The 20475-nt window shown below is 34.7% G+C and overlaps 1 protein-coding gene and 1 long non-coding RNA gene across 2 annotated transcripts in view; both read right to left on the bottom strand.

Annotated features, from left to right (window-relative positions):
- Positions 1-20475, bottom strand: part of LOC137404471 (uncharacterized) — a 144295-nt gene that overhangs the window by 115934 nt on the left and 7886 nt on the right. The window lies entirely within an intron of this gene.
- LOC137404713 (uncharacterized) lies at positions 7631-8611 on the bottom strand. Its single transcript, XR_010979740.1, has 3 exons — positions 8452-8611; positions 7970-8117; positions 7631-7734 (listed from the first exon to the last, which is right to left on the bottom strand). It is a non-coding gene; the product is annotated as an uncharacterized lncRNA (long non-coding RNA).

Genomic DNA, 20475 nt, shown 5'->3' with positions numbered 1-20475 from the left:
AAGTATTGATTCAAATTCAATAGCAACTTCCTGTTGTTTTGGCAACCTACTTCTTAAAAGGGTAATAAGATTACTTTACTTTGGAGCATCTAGAATAAATAAATTGGACAATTATTTTGAACAGACAACTCCTAACTATTATAATCCAAAAATCGTATGATTCAAATGGCACCATTCTTCATCATTGTACATTGACAGTCCGGTGTCTCATGAGAAATTGCTAAGTTTACCAATAAAGCACAGAGAATAAGTTTATGCACAAATATTCCAAAATCCATGAAGGAGCACATTTAGAGTGGATAGTAGCATGACAGGCTGCTAAGCAGAGTGTCGTGAGGTTGAACCCGCATGATGCAGTATTTTTTCACTTCCAATTTCGGACAGACAGACTCAAGTTTTGTTACACTAAAAATTTGCTGGTTCCTTGGCACGTATTAGGAAAGTCATAATTCTCTCTGTTAGCTTGTCTCATTTGAATATCAGACTATTTTGTGCTGCTTAGATATCAGTCTAAGTATGATGTCCACTTGATGGATTCTACTTTCATTCTGCTGTTTTCTTACTTTTTAATATTTTTAAACCTGCAGATCTCATTCCACTGCTTTCAGTGTAAGATGAGATAGCTCTTCATTTGAATGAACACGCTGATCGGGCTCCTAAAAAGTAAACCATAGAATGTCATTTTCACAATTAAGGAGACAATAGCACTAAACTTGAAAGAAATGTAGTCTGACATTGTTCAAACAAGCACTAAACAAAGGAATCCTAAGTAGCATTGTTCAATTACCCCACAGCAGTAATTAACTACAAAACATCAATGATTTGTAGTTAGTTTATTCCTTAAAGGTTAGTTATAAATACTAGTAATTCTTGCTTCTTTAATAGCTCTTGACAAGCTAACCAATTATATTTGTATCATCAACTTCTTCTAAAGACAGCTCTGTGTGATTTCTTTTATAGGTACCAAATCAGTGATGACTGCTGTTCTTCGTTGTTGGGTAATGAAACAAAGTTTAACAGAAAACTCTAAAATACCACTCCAATAATTTTGATTATGATTGTGTGAGTCGAATGCTTAGCATAAAATCATAATAGTTAATGAGCAGATGATCTAGTAAATCTTAGGTTAGAACAATTTTACCATATTAGTAGTAAACACAATTGCAAAATTTGACTGCTATGTATTGGTGACCCAGTCTAATCTGAGAAGACATGATTTGTATATTACATATAAACAGTATACTGTACAAGGTTTATAGAAAGATTATGCGGTTTGACAGCATCAAATAAGCTCTGCAATTTACATGTAGTAAAAATATCATACAAATGGTTCAGTAATACTATTAATATACCCAGTATAATTATAATCATCGTGGTATATAACTTCTGACTAACACATCTGAGACTAACAGGGTTAAACATGACCGTCACTAACACTGTTAATCAGATCTGGGACTAATTGGTTGAACACATCTAGGACTAACAGGGTTAAACACGTCTGAGACTAACAGGGTTAAACACATCTGGGACTAGCAATGTGAGGAAACATCATAGCTAACATAAACTTCAAGAATGTCCTAGGGTAGTACACTATGTTAGCACACATACAAGATCACACGACTCCATGGCATAGTTTTCATATATGCTAGCAACTTCCCTTTCAATTGCTACCAACTGTGAAATCTACAATTGGTTAACTAATGTGCTACAACGTCGACTTTCTCTCAGCACTTTACTACCAGTTAACTAATACAAAAATGTATAGCTATATATAAATATATATAATATTTACCAAAGTAACTGTTTAACCCTTGTCTTATCGAAACCAATTATAACGTAGTAAGGGACTTTTCCCAGCATACCAATTCTCCGTCTAAACCTGTCCGGATTCAGTTTTTGGCAGATCATTTTTAAATCCAACGTTTTGTTTGTAAATTTTTATTATAGCAATTGAGTTTTGGTTTCTATGACAGAATTTGTACTAATGTTCAGAGGATAAAATTTTTGCTTTGCACACATAAAAAAGCTGGTCACGTGGTTAGAAGTCTCACTTTATACACGCCAAAAATTTGTATTACAAATGACAACATGTAAAAGTTTTGCTCAGTTGAAAAAATATGGTGAAAGCTATATTGACTAGTTCAGTAGTGCTGGAGAATTGAGGTCAGAAGACACTGTAGAAAGTATTGAACAGCCAGAAAAAAATGAAATAAGTCAAACAGAGGCGACAATCAGAACACAACTGGCCAGCAAATGACACAAAGATTTTTGTCTAAGAAATATTTGCTTTGTTTGTGCATGTATTATGATTATTTTTGTTTGTCACATGTTTTAACTATATAATTGTAGCATTTGGTAGATTAATATTGTGTAACTTATTAATTTACAGACCGATAACATATTTTCAAACTATCTTTAAAAGCATCATTGCCGTTATCCGAACTCGGCTTTCGGTAGATCGATGCAAATAACACATATTTTACCAGAGATGGGCATTCAAGTTAACATGCTTGCTCGCGCAAGCCATAAGGCTCACTTTGTTAATGAATTGAAAAAATTGATTCTCTAATATCTTGTATTTATTATAGATTTGTATCGACTCGGAGCATCCTACAAGAATGGAATCTTTTCTGTCACCATAGAGGAATTGACTTGATTCTCTATTTTCAATAAGAAAACAAATGGAGTCAAAAGAAACTAACACTTCTGTCTAAAATTACTGCGATGATGAAAACTCCACATTGACAGTGATGTCCTAAGTGTCACAATCTGTAACTTGATGTGGGCCAAAGCGAAGATGTCAGTGCAATCCCGTGTTGCTACCTGCATACATTTTTAATAGACTTTGATATCACTGCGTAAATGTTATTGATCCATAATATGTACTATGCACTAGCTTTATGGTTTGCCTGTGCAAGGACAATAAGCTTATTTATAATCTTTAATCAACCATTGCTTTTACGTCATCACCCTGTTTGCACATGTGCTCATCCACGAAAAAGCCGCCATCTTTGTAAAAAAACAATCATTCTCTTGATTAATACTATTTTTTGGTGTTGTTTTGATACTAAAATAAAAAAAATTGAAAACAAAAGCATTGTTTGAAATAATTAATTGCAGAAGCTTCGTGTTTTTAATGATAAAATGTGTCCATAAAGATGGCGGACAATGATAGAATGATGTCACGAAAATACGAAGGATAGCTGCTCGCGAATATCATTCATTCTACAGAAAAGCCTTTATAACGACTCACCTTTGTACTTATATTAAAACAATGATCATGGATCGCAATGTTATCAGATCCACCCAAGACTTTGCCACAATAAACTTTAGAAGTTAGGCTATCATTGTGCCAAAGACTAAGTTGCATAGTTTCTATTTTATTCAAGAAACAAAGCGTAAAATTATGATTTCAATTTTTTTAATTTTCACTTTAGGATGAATGAAAGAAATATTGCAAACAGTGACCTATTCGTATTTCCCCAAATGAAATCCTTTAACACTAGACCAATGATATTTTTAGCTTCGACATTTTTATCATAAATAATGTGTGTCTGCGTTTTAGTGTAACTGCAACAACGATAGCAATTTTCTTTTGCATTTTGGATCTGGGTTCACAAAGCTACGAAAACATTAGACATTATTTTTTTCACACGTATTGATTCTTGTGCAAATTGCCAAACTTTAAATTGAAGCTATATGACAAAAACACTGCTATAAACAGCAACAGCAAAAAACCAAGTGTATGCTAGCAAAAATCAGTAGGCATGACTTAATTCCTCCTAAAAGGGATTGAAATCTCTAGTGAAGTAGTTGATATTTTCTAGGTTAATTCTAAGTCATATGTCAATTTTGTGAGAATTGTTTATTTGGGAGAATTGAATTTATTCATTACAGTTAGGGTAGCAAAATAATTGAATTGTGGTGTTTTTGCGACGAACTAGAAATTGAATCGATTCTTACATGACATAGGCCTATAACCCAAAAGAACTGAATTGTTAATTTTTTGATGAGAATTGAAATGGATCGATTCATGTTTCAAGCCTATTAAGCATCTGTTTTACAGCACATAACAAGTCAGTTTGTGTTGCAAATTGTAGCAAACATGACATTGAGCTTGAAACTCATAGCAATGAGCTTTCCACAAAATTGTTAGCCATTGTTATAAAATAAAAAATATAGGCTACCGCAACTAATCAAATGTGACAAGTAAATTTCTCTTTACAACTTAATACTAGCCTCATAACAATAGATCCTCATGGGTTAATTGAAAGCAATAAATACCAACTTGTAAAGACGTTCCTCAGCTATCCAATGTATTTTTATTTAGATATCTATGACCAGTTAGAGATAAGTTAAGTCAGCCTTTTCGTAACTATGTCAAATGATAAAATTACCAACTGGCAGACCCGGTAGGTTGGACAACTTACACGTATGCGACCGGTGGAAAAAATACATCAAAAACTTGAGCATTGCTCCTAAGCACACAAGTACACAAGTTGTTTTATTATCTATGGTCAAGAACCTTATAAGTAGATACTAACCATTATTGCATTAGTACAACTTGGTGAGCCTAAAATACTTTTTAAAATTAGTAAATGCAGAATGTATTGCCTATTGCCTATGTAGAATGGACAGCCTATTGCAATGCTCACATTACGTCATGCTTGATGCAATGATTTGTGCTAGAGATTCACTTGCGTTTTGAATTTGAATAAACTGAGTATTCGATAAACATACCATAGTAAACTGTATGACAAGCAAAGTATCATATAAACTACATAAAAAAATTCAGCACTGCGCGTGTAGACCTTGAATTAATTTAGAAATGCAGTTTCAATCTGATACTAAAGAAACCTAGCTACTGCTCGCGATCAAAAAAGCCGAATAGAAAAATTATCGACCTTAGTCTAGCTTGGTTTTATTTATTAAAACGGGCTTATACAAACTTCAAAAAATCGTAAGATTTTGGGTTACGGTAAATAAAAAGCATTAACCGGAATCACTAAAAATGAGTTAAATAGCGACTTCCTGTGATAACATGACAAGTGTGACAACTCCTCCACACTTACATTCTCCATTTGTGATTATCTCATGGTCCTATTAAAACATAATATACAAGCATAATATACATAATATACCGGGTCTAAATGAAAAGCCATGTAAGTGGTTGAATTCCTGAGTTTTAAATAAACACTAAGTTAGCCTATCTTTTAAATTTTATCATTTTCCGGGACAAAATTTTCACTGGCACAAGCCTAGGTATTCCGTTATGTATTGAATAGTTGTTTACTAGAATCTTGTGTATTCAAGTGTTACAGATTGTAGATAATGAGTCAAATCTTTATCATTAATCTGTTCAGTAGTAATCGTTTGTGATTAGCATAAATTTGTTGAATCATGATTTTGTTGAACTTTCAATTGAAACTATCTGCACATTATCATAGACAAAAAAAACATACTGTATTGTCAAATCACTGAAGCAATGCAGATTCAAGAGAAACTTTATTGAATGGCTATTACCAGCCATTTGGTAATAATATTAAAACATATCATTCACAATATCGTTATGAACAAGTAAAAACACATTGATATAAATAAATTGGAAATTGTCTGCTATATACAATAACTCCTGTGCGAGAGGTTGCAATAAGATAGCCAATCAGAAAAGTGGTTTATAGTCTTTCAGACGGAGGATTGTAGCGAGGAAACAGGTGGAGCTTTTTATCATCAGGTGGTAAGCATATCAGGGTAGGCTGCTGTCTGCTTACTCTTGAATATCTGTTGTTAACCTCTATGCTTTTTGCTCTTTCATTTTTTGCTATCTACAAGGTGAAGGATACTTTAGTGTACCATGTAATAACTACTATTCAATTATACTTCATCAATCACAAAATTTGCAGAGTTTTCTTATGTTTTATCAAATAATAAAACCTACTTTACAAATCTGTAGTATCTAAGAAGCTGAGAGAAACACCTCAAAGTATAACAATATTTACTAAGATACTGTTTAGTATAAAAGGTGAAAAATGAATAAAGAGAGTTATTGACACTGTGTAAACAGTTTACTGTGTAAACAGCTCCTATTGGTCACTATGAGATATTCTAGCAAGGGAAGACAAAACATAACACAAAAAAAAAGTTTCTGAAACATTTATGTCATTCTCAATTGGTAAATAAAAAAATAAAGAAATTTATCATTTTTACAGAAATATTTGCTACCAGTAGAAACAGAAAGACTTCACATTAGAGATGATCATTATAAACAGACATTAAAATTACAAAATTTTTAGAAATGGTCAATATAGAACTGATCAACCCTTCTCAAGGCATAAAAATAGATAACCTGGATGTACACAGGGAATATAAGACAGCCTATACTCTGAATACATAATATACTTGACATGTCTAGTGTCTAGTTCAACTAGACTGTTTAACTGAAGGTCCACAGGCTAGCAGATTTAAATGATATCAATGCCGATAGATGTCAATGGAAAAGAATTTAGACAGGTGCAGTTCATATCACCTTCTTTGTGTTACCATGACATTTATAAGGTAAACAGTCTCCTACCAACGACCTTCTCATCAATATACCTGCAAAAAGATAAATTAGTTTTCAAGTTACCAGAAAAGCTTGAATTCATCATGAAAATGCCCTCAGGCGTCACGAAATCAGCCGAGTTAGAGCTTGTAGCCTAAGATTTAGATGTAGAAGGAGTGGCAACAGTTGGAGTTGGGTCTGGAGATTTAGAGGAATGAGGGCTATTTATAAGTGGTAGATCAAAGCCGCCTGCAATAGAGATATTCATATTTTACCAGGAGCTGCATAATTACTCTGTGTTGTGGAGGAAATAAAACTAAGTAATTTAGTTACATTAAGTGGCAATCGAAACTTTTTAATTGATACTATAGATCATCAGGGGGTTGTGTGAAGTTGCTTTATATCTGTAGAGTTGTCTGTTCCCTCTATACATACGAGTTACTAAGAACTCTTTCAAAACCTATAGACACATTCAAAGCTGATGCAGTCAAGTTATTTACAATTATAAGTTATTAATACTTGTATCATGTACTTGTATCGCTGTGTTTAAACTCTTAATCTTCCTAAAATATTAGAACAAAATTTTTAAATTGAGTTTGTGGTTTGAATAAGGGTCGTTGGGTTTGTTAATATTTTGTTGGCCTTTTCAGCAGACCTTTTAATGTACTGACAGACTCCAGTAATAATTTGTAGATCAAAGTTTGAGCTATTACTAAATATTTAATATACTTGTGAAAAAATTCATAGTCAATCTCTGAGGTCAATTACTCAGTGAAAAGTGCTTTAATGTTAGAAGTTTTAATCTTATTAGAAGAATTTGATTCTCACCTGTTCAAAGATGTACAATACCCATGACTCAAATATAGTACACAGTAAATTAAGTCTAGTCAAAGCTAATAAAATTTCCATTAAATGGCTAAGCAACAAACGCCACGGAGTTAATAATTTCATTCATGACACTGTCTATAGAACTCCCACGGTCGCCAGGTGTATGTTACTGTCTAGAGTGTCAACTGCATTAGACTTCCTTACTTGTGCTGCTCCAGTAGGTATCTGACCAACTGCCCCCTAACCTTGTGTAAGGAACTGCAGGCTTTGAGACTGACTGTAGAGGGCGCTGCTCTACCAGAGCTAGCCTAGCGAATCCAAACTTTGTCTTGGGTTTCTGGGACATGAGAGATCTCTAACGACAACTAGAGAAATATGAAGGAACTTTAGACTATCTATGGAATGTTATTGCTTATAATCATCTAAGATTTGTTCATCCGTTCTTGAAAGCTGTTTATAAACTGTTGTACACTTAACCTTAGTGAATGATGAAACTATTGTTAGAGACACTAAGATTAACACTCAATATTACCTTGAGCAGACAACTCCTGACGCTAATATTCGATGATAATACTCATCCTAGTGTCACAGTTAACCAACCTTGTGATCCAGAGTAAGAAAATCATCATCCCCTTTGCCATCATCTTCTGTCATGCGAAGAGAATACAACTCCAGTTTAGTAGTGAAACTTCTGGTCTTTAGTAGTGACAAACGAAATTAATATGGTTGAGACAGCAATTACACACAACTACAAAAAATTGAAGCCCAGCTGCAAGCTCTAGGTGAACGAACAAAAAAGGAGATAGCAACTCCACCCAGTGTTAAAGTGACAACCAGGTTAGTAGTAACAAACACTCGGTGTACTTTTGACACCAATTATATCATCACAAATCTTTACCAATGAGACTAATTGCATTATGTATCCAACAGGGATATTAACTATCTAAGTGAGAGTTGTGCTCCCATTGGTCATGCTGAAATGCAACCATTTATGCAACACTAAAAATGTTCCAAGCTTTCACTTTGTGTAATGATAAGTGATAGAGAGGATGTGACAAATTGTAACCAATCAGTAAACTAACTGAAGCTCAGGTTTCCTCCCTTCTCTAGTGTACTTCCAGCAAGTCAATCCTATTGTCTGCTGCACCGTTGCTGTTGTTATGCCAGTTACAGGAAGCAGCTTCTTTGACAACGAAGTATCCTGCATTGTCATGTAGATGTCTATGTTCTTTGTGTCCACCTGATTCTACAAATAGACAGTAGACTATTATTGAAAGCAATTAATTCTTATATACAACCTTCAAAATTCATCAACTGATTGAAATAAGGCTATAACTGAAGATCTACCTTTCATTTTGATATACAGCCTATCAAATTCATCAACTGATAGAAATAAGGCTATAACTGAAGATCTACCTTTCATTCTGATATACAGCCTATCAAATTCAGTTGATGAATTTGATAGGTTAATTAAAGCAATAACGACTAGACTGCCATAGACTCTCTAGACTGCCATAGACTCCCTAGACTGCAATAGACTCCCTAGACTGCCATAGACTCCCTAGACTGCCATATACTCCCTAGACTGCCATAGACTCCCTAAACTCCCTAGACTGCAATAGACTCCCTAGACTGCCATAGACTCCGTAGACTGCCATAGACTCCCTAGACTGCCATAGACTCCCTAGACTGTCATAGACTCCCTAAACTCCATAAACTCCCTAGACTGCCATAGACTCCCTAGACTGCCATAGACTCCCTAGACTGCCATAGACTCCCTAGACTGCCATAGACTCTAGAGAGTCTATGGCAGTCTAGGGCAGTCTATGACTGCCATAGACTCTCGAGAGAAGTTTTGCAAGATTTGATGTGGGTTTTTGAAGCTTTATTGGTTTTTTCCCAAACAACTGTTCAAGAGTTTCTTCGTCTATGTAAGAGTATATAACTCCCATTAATCATATTGATATCTTCATAAAATTATCACAACTGATGCAATGGGCATCCAGCTCATAACGATGCTAATCTAAATCTAAACTCAATTTGTGAAACAACTGGTGGCTAGAAAATCTGCAGACAGCAAAGTTGACAGCCAGATACATGACATGCCAAAAAATGACCTGTATATTTACATTAATTAATTTATATAAATTAAAAATATTTCATTAATTTTGAAGTTTAATTGATAATATGCTGCTTAAATTTGAACATATAGAAATGTGTCAGTAGAAGCAAATTAGCCAAAGAGCGTAAATGAATGATATCAAATCATGGCATCAAATCAACTTGAGTAAAAATGAAGCCAATATTCATATTATATAAATTGTATATATCAATACTATTATATAATTATATATAATAAAAAATATATGACATGTATGATATATAATATAATTAATCATATATATGATATATAATATAATTATATAATATATATTATATATTTTATCTCAAATATATATTATAGATAATATAATTATATAATATATATATATACATAAAATTATAATTTCAAATATTATATAATTATATTGATATAATATATATGAATAATTATATAATTATCTATATTATACAATTATGAAATACATATAATATATATAATTACATATATTTATAATTACTTATTTTATAATAATATAGTTATAATATACATATAATAAATAATTACAGATATTATAACATATGTTCTAATTCTGCTGACTCTACTTTCAGGTTCCGCGCCTTGATTAGCCTTGCTATTGCGCACAGGGACCTCATCATCACCTTCCCTGGAGTGACATTTTTTTCTATTTCTCTTGTCTTTTTATACTGTTAGAAACACTCTTCATGTTATTTTTGTAGTTATATTATAGATGAAAATAAACAAACAAACAAACAAACATATTATATAAATACACATATTAAGACCTGCTTCTGTTGAATCATTTTGTCTCCATTTTATGGATTTGATTTTCGCCCTGCTGTTCTTCTCCTGCTTTATCTTTTCAATCCTGTAGGCTGTACTAGAGCGCATTCGCACTCCACCTGTAATGTAACAGAACTATACATGTTAATAATAAGGTTACACAAAACTGGTGTAATCAAGCATATCTTTAATAAAATTCCTAAAGTTGAAAATGAAGTTTATTTAAAGATGGTCGATATGTGAGACCCATCGATTGGAAGACAACAGTTAATGAAAGCCTGAAACTTTTCCTACTCCCTTTTCTTTGTAAATTTTCAATGTATACAACATGTACTTTACTATAAATTCACAAATTCAAGTGTGACAAAACACACAATTCTTTTAAAGCTCAACACCATAGGCTACACATTGAGTCCTATCATGATCATCACCAACAAATGGATTTAAGTGTGTTAAAACATCATATGATCACATTACTAAAGTCCATGTCTGAGAGGATATCTGGAGAAACACTAATTTCATGCTCACTCCCTGAGTGTGAGTTGCTAGAAAGAGAATTCAGACAAAAACGTGAGTTTCATCCAAACATTTCCATAACGTTTGAATTTCAAAACTAAGCCACTGATACAGGTTGATCCTGTTATATCCGGTTTCGGTAGTTTTTAATTACCGATTGAGACTTGGAGTTGTCATCTTACTTTGGATAACTCCCGACGCCCTGTGCCGGGTTAATTCTCATGGCTTGCGCTGTGCTGTGGTAAAGGCGCCTATCGCATTGCGTCGCAATTGCCGTTTGAATTGGCCTAAGGGTGGCGCGATTTTTCCTTAGCCAATAGATTCGTGCCAACAAGACTACGTCATGAACTATAGCCCAAGTTCTCTTTTAGTGGGATAATTTACTGACAACCGTTCCTCCCTTGACTATAAACGGAAGTGATCCCGTCTACACTTGCCGGAGCTGAGAGGAATCTGATTCCACTATCTACGTGGCGTGCTCTCTTCTCTCTCCTGGATTCCTGGTGGATAGACGTGCGTGATCCTTCTACTGACTGACTGACCCAACAAACAAATCCACGCTCTGTCGTGGCTGGCTGTGGACATCCAAGAAGGAGTGCCCAGCTGGCCGTGCGCTTTCTCTTCAAAACAGGTATTACAGATATCTGTGTACTTTCGTTTTATTATATTGTTAATAAGAACTTTAAACATGTAATAATCATTTACTTACGTGTCTCTGTTAGTAAAACTAATATTAATAATGTTTTAGGAAATAAGATATTAAACGAATAAAACTCTTGCTCTAAGCGAGTGCAATTAATAATCGTTGTTATACGGGATTGTGTGGCTAGTTCGCTCGGGTTGTTAATCCCCTCACTCCCTCTTGTTAACTCGAGTATTTGAGAACGCCCAGATTCCGTCATAACAATCCAATAGATAAAATATGAGAACACTAAAATGAATGCAAATGAGTTTGAGTTTAACTCAATGCAGTCAGATCAATAAAGTGAAGATAGCAGTGAGCGAACGATTTGCAAATGTAAGGGCGAGAACAGACTTGTGGTCAACTGACTTGCTTAACTTTGAGTTGGATTTTTTTCTCTGATCAGCACGGATAAGGTCGAGCTCCACAAGCATTTCGCAAAGACCAGATTCATCTTTTGTGGTAAAGCAAGTACGAAGGTGTCTTTAAAGGAATTGCGGATCATCAACTGTACTCATTGCGAGTTAAGGCAAGTTGCAGACGTATCTAATATTTCGATATTATTACGAAATTGCAACAACGAAAAGTGTATTCAAACTGCTAATAATGACTGGCTAAATAAATTAGTTAAAATAGTATGTATAAGTAAGTTGTAAACGTATGTGGATGCTTACAAAACTCGTACACTTCACGATAAAGGTCAAGGTCGATCATGGCGACGGGTTTAAATTTTTATCGCCAACATCGATTTTGAAAATATAAGTACGTTTTTCTATAAATGCCGGCTGCGGGAATGAGTGACGATAATATAAATGATATCAAAGAAAAATCTACGAGCACAAAGTTTTATGCGGTAGCCCATGGTCACAAGCCTGGTATTTATGACAATTGGAACTTAGCTGAAAAGCAAGTTTACCGCTATAGTGGACAGTGCTTCAAAGGCTTTTCTACTTTAGCTAAAGCCGAGGAATTTATGCTAGCCAAATCAAAAATTAACCCTCCTGCCTACTATATTAAGGACGATTCTATTCTCAATCTCAACTCTACAATGAACAGCTTCAGCTTACCAGATAGTCCCACTACTACAAAATTTACTGATGCTAACTCCTGTAGTAACTGCTCAAAGCTGGAAAAGGTCATCAGTCAGCTGACAGATAGAATCTGTAAAGTAGAAAATCTGCTGCCACCACGAAACAATATTCTACCGTCATCTACGTGTACAAAACTAGAAGAGCTTGAAGCCAAAATAACCTCTTTAACATTTCAACTAACTGGGATAAAAAAAAACAAATCAAACTTATGCCAATGTTTGCACCACGCAAAACGAACACCCGAATCATAACACTCACACACAACCATTTGCACTCCAATATCCGCTAATCAACAGGAATACTAATATCAATAGAAATCCTGTAGTAAACTCTACAACTGTCCCTGCTACTACTACATCTCAAGCCAGCAGAAACAACGCTAGTCAACTCAAATCAAGTAAAACATCTTCTAAAGTATTTCAACCTGAAAATTGTATTGTCATAAGTCCCAGTGAAGAAAACATCGACAAAAATCTGTTCAAACACACCAATCAAGACACGATACGCCGTACGTTATCTGTTAACCATGGTCCTCTGATAATAGACATGGTCAACAGATACAAATTTCACTCGTCCAATCCGAGATTCATAGTACAACTTGATTCTGCAGAGATAGCAGCTAAGATCACCAGAGACTGGAAAACCGATAGTTTTGGTGGCTCTGTTTTTAGAATGACTATCGACCCCAAAGACTCATTGGAACATATTGGTATGGTAAAAGGAGTTCCTAGGGATATACCTGACTCAGAAATATTTGATGCTATACAAAATAAATATTCCGGTGCTTCATTTTCTAGGCTTTTCAAAGACCAGCAACCACTACGTACACTGAAAATAACTTTCAAAGATGAACTACAACTAAAACAAGCAGTAAAAAATAGCCTATTACTTTCCAACTTAAACATGATCTTCAGAGTAGAACACCTCTATGCCAACACAAACCTCAATAGACACAACAATGTTCGTTAAATTGGTCGGATTACCCATCGCTCACATAAACATACGAGGACTTCTTAACAAAATGGATGATGTAAGATATCTAATCAATAAATACAATTTTAAAATTTTTCATATTTCTGAAACACTGTTTAGCAACTCAATAAGTAGTAATTTGTTATATATTCCTGATTATGTAATACAGCGTAGAGATAGAATAGGTAGGCAGGGTGGTGGTGTTTTGACCTATGTTCATTCATCTATTGACTTCATCTCGCTACCTGATCTTGATAACATTCTCTCTGAATCTATTACTATTAAAATCTCTCAACCATACTCGAAACCATTTCTCACCTCAGTTGTTTACCGGCCTCCCAATTCTCCTGGTACATGGTCAGACACATTTGAAAATTATATAGCAAATTGTAAAGACATCTGTCATGAACTTATCATCTTAGGTGACCTTAATATAAATCTAAATGCTCCCAATATCAAATGGAATAATATTTTAAAACAACTAGCTCTGGTTCAGTTAGTCAAACAAAACACTCGAGTCCAAAAAAATCTCAATCACTTATTGACCACATATACACAACAAAACCAGATAACGTTCATCAATCAGGTGTACTCAAAACTGGTATGAGTGATCATTATCTAATCTTTGCATCTCGTAAGTTGGGCATCTCAACTACAGGACCTAAAACACGTCAAAGACTAACTTACTTTGACTGGAAAAGCTTCTCAATTCAAGCTTTTCAAAAAGAATTAAAAGAAGCTGACTGGCTAACTCTTTACCAATCACCTTCCGTTGAGACTATGCTTAACTCATTTACTTCTAAACTAAACTCGATTATCTTGCATCACTTAAAAACCAAGACCAGATTTGTCAAGTCCTCAACTCTTCCTCCCTGGTTGGACAGTGAAATTCTAAAAAATATGGAAAAGAGAGATAAACTTAAAAGTCAGCAGTTATGGAACGAATATAAAACACAGAGAAATTACACAACAAATCTAATACGTAAAAAGAAGAAACTTTATATTTCTAACTTAATTTCAGAGTCAAATGATAAGCAAACCAAGAAGCTGTGGCAAGTTATGCGCAACACTAACAAAAACAACACTAATCCAGATATCTCATCAGAAACTGATACCCCGGAACGCTCATTGGGTAATGCATTTAACAAACATTTTGTCAACATTTCTAGAAATTTAAGTATCGAAAACGAACGAAGTTGGACTCCTAAATCGCATAGCTATTCACATGCTTCAGATACTATTTCACCTATACATACAACCAACGTAGTAAACATACTGCATCATATCCGTTCAGACAAAGCTACAGGTATTGACAATATCTCAATTCGAATTCTTCGCATATCACTGCCTTTCATAATCATTCCACTCACAGATATCATTAATAGAGCTATTAAGGAAGTAACTTTCCCTGAACTATGGAAAACTGCTATAGTTACCCCACTACACAAGGGTGGAGATAAAAATAATTTATCTAATTATAGACCCATATCTGTGCTTGCTATACTTTCTAAAATTTATGAAAGACATATACTTACCGCGCTTCAAATACACTTAGATAGTAACAAAACTATAAGCAGCTCACAGTCAGGATTTAGAAAAAACCACTCCTGCATCACTACCATTCATCATCTTTACTCCACTTGGTCAAACATGGTCAAAAACAAAAATACTTTAGTCATTATTTTTCTTGATTTTCAAAAAGCTTTTGACATGGTTAATCATAATATACTTATTTCAAAATTAGCAAACATAGGAATAGCTGGTAAATTTCTTGACACCATCAGGTCATATTTGGATGGACGGCACCAATGCGTGAAAATAAAAAATATCTGCTCAGATGCTCTTCCTATAGCTACTGGCGTTCCACAAGGTTCAATTCTTGCACCCACACTGTTTCAAATTTTTATAAATGATCTACTTGAATTACCACTCCACAGCACACCTCATGCTTATGCTGACGATACCTCATTCTCTATATCCGAAACTGACCCTTCTTGCCTCCAATCTAAAATAAATTCAGACCTAAGACTTATCCAACAATGGTGTGTGGCAAATCAGATGCCTCTTAACATTTCAAAATCTCACTATATCTTAGTAAATCCACCATTGAATTTCCCTCTGACAATTTCTATATTTGACAGTACCCTAACAAGACAATCTACTTCTAAACTACTTGGCTTCATCATCAACGACTCTTTATCATGGCTAGACCACATCTCATTCATTTCAAATAAAATACCATCTAACCTACGTTTATTTTATAACATTCGTCATCTTATGAACTTTGATACTGCCAGACTATATTACTATAATTTTATCCATTCCTATCTTATATATGGCCTGCATGTGTTTTACCCTACAACACCTGTAAAATATACCAACACACTATTTATTTTACAAAAAAAAGCTTTACGACTTATATGCAAAGACCTAAACATACCCCATAAAAACCATCACTTACCACCTACCAACTTAATAACAAGCACTACCGGTGTTCTTCCCTTACCTAAGCTATCACATTACTTCACCTGCCTCACTGCTCATTCAATACTCCACGATAACTGCCCTAAATATCTCAGCTATAGTTTTCAAACCGTAAACCATAGTCACAAAACCAGAAACAGATTCAAATTACCTAGTGCCATAAACCACAACAAACTCAACAGTAACCTGCTAAATTCATTTAATAATCTCTGCACTCATTTAAGAACTCTTCCTTTGCAATCTTTTAAAACAAAACTCAAACTACACCTACTATCCTCTGACCAATAATACTATTCACCATATAGCCTTACCTATTTTAACCATTTTATATTACACTTTGTTTTCATGACTAGAAAACTGTTGTCATATATTTGTATACTATTTTCACTGAGCTATTATTTGTCCACTTTTTGTTTAAACAATACTCATATCAATCCTCAAGCTTGCGTTCTACATATTTTATGCGTTCAGTTCTAATATTATTATATTAGTTAGACTATTCACTAGTTTTTTAGTTAGACTATAGTTTCTTTGCGATCCTTTTTATTTTTTTGTTGTACACAGCTTTTTAGTTAGTTTACTTGCCGTGGTACCTTGTGGAAAACATATTGTAAAATATGACTATTGATTACCACAATAAAGATTGCTCATATATATAAAGTACAGAGATAATCTTCGGGAAACAAATACGAACGTAGTTTAGTTGACTAGCTGACGCGCAACTGAGTTTACTATGCACAAAAAATATCGCGGGCTCTCGGCTTAATTTTCATAATGAGAATTAAACTAGAACTTCGCTACGACCTGTACAAATATCCGATAACGCGATAGACGTAAAACTCTGAGTGGAACATAGAAAAGTTTAGACAATCGTGTAAACATCTTTTATGAAAAGCCTTACTTCCGGTAGCAGCGTGCGTTTATAATATTAACATACACTTGCCCCACACTTGCAGTGAACTGAATTTCTTTTTACAGTTTTTGAAGTTTGTAACCAGTGCTAAAAAGAAAATTTTTGACTGGAGAACTTTTATATCTGTCTAAACTAGTAAAGAAGTCTAAATTCTATCAAGCTGCAGGTAAAATTACTGAAATAGATCAACTTGTATTGTTTAAACGTACAGCCTGCCTGTACGAGCTAGAGCTTCACATGATGGAAAAAAGTTGATTAGAATTTATGTTAGTCCTGATCAAAACATTATGTTTGCAGCTTCAATATAAGCAATACAATTTTATGATACATCACTACTTTGTCCTTTTCAACAGAGTTTCACTTTTGATAGATTAATTACCAAGACCCACAGCATATTGATCTTGAGCTAGACGTATATGATTAGTCATTGTTGTACACAAATTGTACAGTAGTAGTAACCTTGGAAATCACCTCAATCATGAGTTTTATAATACTGCAATGATTCAGACGGAGACCCAGGGTTGGTTATGAATCTGAGTTTGCTGTTAATGTAGATGATCACACGTACATTACCTTTCAAAATTCAATTTGCATGAACCGTGAAAAAAGGAAGGGGAGTTTAATAATACATCATGCATGCTCCACCAGCCAAGAAAGTTGTCTTTCAAAGGCTGGTTGTCATTAGCGAGTTTCAAAATATTATTAATTTTAACAAAGACTTACTTAAATGTTGTGTCAGTTTTTTTAAAGTCATCAAACGCTGCTCTTCTCACCTCCAATCTCACCAAGCAAACAACAATCTACTACTACATGCTTGCAAAGGTTTACTTCAATGTACCCCTACAAGTTCTACATTTAATTAACACCATGCTGACCTTTTTAAATTAGTTTTAGTGCCAAGCAGTTGTGCAGCACCTCTTTGCACTAATCGAGACTCGGGGTTTACACTCCATCGGTTTCCAAAGACTGACTTCCTACGGAACCAATGGCTGGCGAATATGAAACGTCTCTCCTTTTTTCAACTATGGTAAAGGGGACAAACTGTGGCAGCCCACTAGCTCATCACGTTTACGCTCAGTATGTTGTAATATTTTATAAAGAGATTAAGTTTAGTACTAAGTACAAAAGACCACCTATTTAATGAGTCTTAACAATAACGCTGCTGATAAAAGTAGAGGCTGTCGCTTAGTATAAAGGAATCTTCTACAGGACTAAGAATTCATAAGTTTGAAAAAATCTTAGTATCTGTAAGCAACTGATGTCATCATCCATTGTGCCACTTCAACTGGTGTGTTTACTTGTGGGTTGATTAGGTCATTCATCAGATAACTTTACGCATATTTTGTTTGTATTTTTTGAATCTGTATCTGAAAACTGAGTTTTTGGTTTTACTACTAAATATGCAAAATATTTTTGGATTGGAAATTGTAAATATTGTAAATTGCACATTTTGCAATATGTAATACTTGTATAAAACTTTATGAATTTGATAGATGTACCACCAGCACTAAAAGTACCATAGTCAAGTAAGTAGGAGATGTCTCCGTTTTGTTTATCATACTGGTAAAATTGTGAAATTAACATTTCAATTCATCAATTATTAAAATAACGACTTGGCCGCTATTTCCGCTGCAAATCTGTCAGTGTAGCCAAAGCAAGAAGTTGGACACATCTACAAATTTTAAGGTCAAAGTAATTCTCAAAATGTTTCCAACTGATTTATTCCAAAAACTAATTTTACCAATTATTTGATATACAATCTTGGGGTTATCTTTTTAAACATCTAGGAAAGGAAAACTCCCAATATATGGAAGTCATCAACAAAGTAAATAATGAATAAGTGGAATTGTTTTGGTTAAGTAACCTTAGCTACTTTTTTAAGTGGGTTTTTAGAGGGTGAAAGTTGGTGTCTCAGTAATATGTTATTAATTGGAGGCGTGGCATTTCCGCCGCCACGGCTAACTAGCTATGACGTTATTGTCTAAACTCTCATATTTGTAAACTCAGGTACAACTGTCTATGGAAACGTCTGCGCATGAGTCAATCATAGCAGCTGCATCACCTCAAACTTATGGTTAGACTATCGCCTAATCGCTTTCATGCAATTTTGTTATCCACATGTGCTAGTGCATTGATTCCAGACCTACATAATAGCAAAAAACCAGAATGATAGGCAGAATCGAACGGCCCGATTTCTCAATGCACTGCTTCTAGCACGCAGGCATGAAATGCGCAGATGATTTATCCATCAAAGTTAGGCAAATTAACAAGCAACAAGCATTATATATATTCTTCTATTTATGTATAGCATATAATAAAATAGATAGTGTAATCAACCTAAACTAGTACAATGTGTAATAATGTCTAGTTTTGTGATTAATGATCACATGTAGAATCATGTGAGTTTTGGACTAGGGGTGGTTTTTGTAAGAAAGAGTTTACTGTAAGAATAGATGTCAATAAAGCACTTTTAACCAGAATCTCGTATTCACAAACGCCTACATAACAGAGCATGGTGCCGGATCGATCTCATACTGACACATATTTAATGATAATGCCTGTATAGCTTGATTGTGTACAGGATGTCTGCAGGACACCTTTACTTATCTCTGACCCTAGCTAGTAGAAACAACACAGTAGGTTTCAGACCAATACAAATATTTTGCTTCTCTTGTGATACAGTAGAAGAGCAGACCTGCTCTTACTGTACCTGTACAGTCAAGCAATGGCAGAATGACTCTGACTAGTCGTGTCCCTTTTTTGTATTTATATATTTAGTTGAGGGCATTGGCTCCGTCTCCTCCTGAGTCAGCCTCGAATTGGTTGTAGAGCTGAACCGACCCACGTTGCGTCGGCATGTTGAGGTCTTATCTGGCCAACCTTCCACCACACACTCCCTACATTAAGAGCGCCAGCCTCCAAATTGAGAGCATGTGGAAAGGCTAGTTGAGCCAAGGCTCTGACATGCCAGCTCCATATTCTAGTTGTGACACTTTGTTATTGACCTAAAAACACGCCCAATCGCCGTACTGATCCGTTTCCGAGTGGCTCTCGGTGGCCTTGGCAGATGTCGCCACCGAATGACAGTAGTGGAGTGAACGCTGTCAAATATACTGAAACATTAGTGAACTCAACGAAGGGACACGCAGTTCAAGTACAAATCTATACTCTGTTGCATGTTTTGAGTCCATAGAGTGAAGATTTATACTTGCAGTTGAGCAAAGAAAAGGAGGGTATAACTCTTAATACATGTTTAACTCTTTCATCACCATATTAACTTCTTTACCATATTTGGTAAGACTTAATATTTGACAAGGGCGCCTATAAATTGTCATAAATTTTTAACCACACGGTCTATAAAAGATGTTTTACTGCTAAATTATTCAGCATCAAATTTTACATCAGGTGGTGCCATAAAGAAGCCACAATTGTCTTGCAGAATGAGCTTGACCCCTTTCAGCCATTTTCACCACAATCATGAGCATTTCCGAGTACAACCGTTTATCAATATTATTACAGCTATGGAATTATTAGTACCGCAAC

Source organism: Watersipora subatra, chromosome 9 (assembly GCF_963576615.1).
Source record: "Watersipora subatra chromosome 9, tzWatSuba1.1, whole genome shotgun sequence".
NCBI lineage: Eukaryota > Metazoa > Bryozoa > Gymnolaemata > Cheilostomatida > Watersiporidae > Watersipora > Watersipora subatra.
The sequence above is the reverse complement of the archived record's forward strand: the minus strand, read 5'-3'. Positions and strand labels throughout refer to the sequence as shown.